Genomic DNA, 3,014 nt, shown 5'->3' with positions numbered 1-3,014 from the left:
TGGGGGGTGCAGGGGCCAGTGGGGGGTGTTCCAGGCAGGACTCCAGGGACTCGGGCCCCTGGTGTGTGGCCTGAGTGGTGACCGGGTTAGGTGGGGACAGAAGGAGGAAGACAGCAGATGAGCAGAGAGGAGGGGCCGGTGGAGGAGAAGCAGACACGGACGGAGGACAGGGCTCCAGAGCCTGAGAAGCAGGGAGGACACAGAACGAGCCCGGCAGAGCGGCCACGCCCGGAACCACAGGTCTCTGCAGACAGGGCTGCAGACAGAGACCCCACAGTTGTCTTCAAATGCATGCGTGTATTCGAGTTGGCTCCCAGACATGAAAACAGAGAGATTTTTACACAAAATACACAAATCCAGCACCTTTTGGGAGATGGGAAGGCTCACACTCTCCCAAGGCGACCATTGGCCAGAGCTGGGAAGGGGCCCCGTCTAGACAGGCGTGGGCCTCCCGTGGCCACAGTCCCTGACCCCCCCGTCATCCCAAGCCCCTCCACCACCTGCTGGAACCCGCTTATGTGTCCAGCGTCGCCCGGGGGGTGCTGAGCCCCAGGGAATCTGCACGGCGTGCCAGGTCTCGGGGGCGCAGTCGCAGGCCCCGTTTCCTGGGATGAATGTGCATGTCAGGACCCGCTGGCCCCCCGGAGCCCCTGCAGACCTCCCCCAGGGGTCTGAGATTTCGGGAGCCGGGAATCGTCCCTCTCCCGTCCGTCCAAGCTGGCGCGTCCTGCCGAAATCCCGCTGAGACAGGTCACTGTGCGAGGGAGTGACTGAGACCCTGTGTCATCGGGCTTTTGAGAGCTCCTGCTCCGTCAGGAGGGTCTTGTGGGGGCTTCTGGGCACCCACCCTGTGCCAGCAAAGAGCCAACGGCAGTAAACCAAGGCCTCTGTGCAGCCTGGACGTCCAGCGGGGGAGTCAGTGGACACGGGATGAGCGGCCTGGCCCGAGCCCGCGCCTCCAGGACTCAGGGAAACAGCGTGGCCAGCGCGGGGCGTGGGGGCAGGGGCGGGTGCTGTGTCCTGAGGGGGCCCCAGACGCCCAAGCAGCAGCCCCCTCAGGGCCTGACTCTGTCGCATGGCCGCTTCTCAGAGACGGGCCGTTGACGCTCCTGAGAGCTGGACGGAGCGGGAGCTGGGGCTCTGGGGTGCAGGGCCTTCCGTGTCCAGAGGCCGAGCGATGGGACCGGGCTTGCTGGGAGCGAGGAGCAGCTTGAAAGTTACTTTTCTTCATTCAGAAAGCACTGAGTGTTCCTCGTTAGGAGCAGAAAGGCCTAGTGTGGCACGTCGTAGGGGTCAGAGACCTCAAGGTTGGAAGCCTCTGGACGCCCCGGGCTGCAGAGCAGCAGGATTTTCTGGCCAGACTGTGTCCTGCCAAGCTTGGCGCCTGGCTAGCATCACTGAGAGCTTTCGAAAACCCGGATGTCAAACTCCAGATAAGAAACAGGTGAAGACTTTAAACGGCTTCTACACAGAAGGAGGTGGATGTGAACGGAGACCCCGGGCCTCTGTCAGCAGAGAAGTGAGGAAGAGAGGAGGGGCCGGCTGGGCACTGGGGAGGGCGCGGGGAGGGCGCCAGGCTGCGGGCCGCCCGTGCGAGACCGGCGGCAGAACGAATTTGCAAAACCTCAGGACCGTTTGCTTCATGACCTGCCCCCTGCCGTCCGCCTGGAAGGAAGGAGAGCCTGTGTCCATGCGGAGACTCGGGTGCGCACGCCGGGCACGTTTTGGGGACGGAAACGCCCCAGGTCGTCAGGTGTGACAGGTGAAGCCGCTGGCATCTGCCCCACCTGAAGGGACACTGGTGGGACTCGGACCGCTGGGTGGAGCCGGAGACACCAGACAGGGATGCAGCCACACCGTGTGATTTGGTGCAGAGGACGGACCAGGAGAGGAGGCATGACTGGCTCACCAGGGTGCTGGGCACCGGCTCTGAACTGGCACCACCTCCTGGGGCCCTGGGGTGAGGTGCTCTGGAGGTCAGGGGCCAGGGCCGTTGGCTCAGGTCCGTGACGAGGGTCTGGAGGGTCTCGGGTTATCTGCCTGGATCTGGCAGGACTGGACTCACGCACTGGAGGACAGATTCACGGAAGGTGACCCCACCGGACACGGGCCCCAGGCGCCCGCAGGTGCAGGGTGCAGGCGAGGCCCCAGCGTGGGGGACGGGCTGAGCCCATGAGAGTCCCCGGAGGTCCTTGTCCCCTTGTCCTTGTCCTCACCAGAGGACACCCCTGGGCCCCTCCCACTTGGCAGGCCGGCTCCCTGCAGAAGGCGCTCCTCACCGCGGACTGGAGAGCCGGCTTCCCGGGGGCCAGCGTGCCCTGGATGGCAGGTCACTCAGCTCCCGCGTCCTGGCGGGAAGAGCCGCTGCCCTTCCCAAGGACACAGCTGGCACATCGGAGGCGCTGGCGGGAAGTTATTCCGTGCCAGGAGCAGGTGACATTTGAAGATTTACTTTAGGAAATTCCTTGCCCTTCATTACACTCGAAGCTCAAGGGCAAGAGAAGAAGGAATGGAAATCGTAAGGCTTGGATTTCTGGGGGAGAGCGTCGGCCCCGAGTGCGGGCCGCCTTGTGCACACGCGCCGGTGCTGGAGCCCGCCCGTGTCCCAGGCCACGCGCCCCTGCACTGGGCGGGGCTCCCGTCCCCAGGACGCATCCAGAGTCCCACCAGTGTGTCTGGGGGACAGCAAGGGCCCTGCGGGTGTCGGCCGGCTTCCAGCTCGAGGAGCCCGAGGAAGAGCCTGCAGGAGGGAGCGTCAGGTCAGGCTGAGGCCCACGCGCAGCACCTCACCCCTCCCGCAGTCAGGCGTGGGGGCGAGGGCCCGAATCACGCACGCACACCCGCACACAGCTACACACCCTGCACGCACACATCCACACTGGCACACACGCTCGTGTACACACACATGTACACACAATTCACACGGGCACACACCGACACAAATACACGCAGCTGCACACGCTCATACACACATGCACACACCTGTGCACACCCTTGTACACAGATACATGCTC

General features: G+C 64.4%; 1 protein-coding gene across 3 annotated transcripts in view; it reads left to right on the top strand.

Annotated features, from left to right (window-relative positions):
• Window positions 1–3,014, top strand: part of GALNT9 (polypeptide N-acetylgalactosaminyltransferase 9) — a 66,048-nt gene that overhangs the window by 45,242 nt on the left and 17,792 nt on the right. The window lies entirely within an intron of this gene.

The sequence above is a fragment of the Suricata suricatta genome, chromosome 14, assembly GCF_006229205.1.
Source record: "Suricata suricatta isolate VVHF042 chromosome 14, meerkat_22Aug2017_6uvM2_HiC, whole genome shotgun sequence".
Taxonomy (NCBI): domain Eukaryota; kingdom Metazoa; phylum Chordata; class Mammalia; order Carnivora; family Herpestidae; genus Suricata; species Suricata suricatta.
The sequence above is the reverse complement of the archived record's forward strand: the minus strand, read 5'-3'. Positions and strand labels throughout refer to the sequence as shown.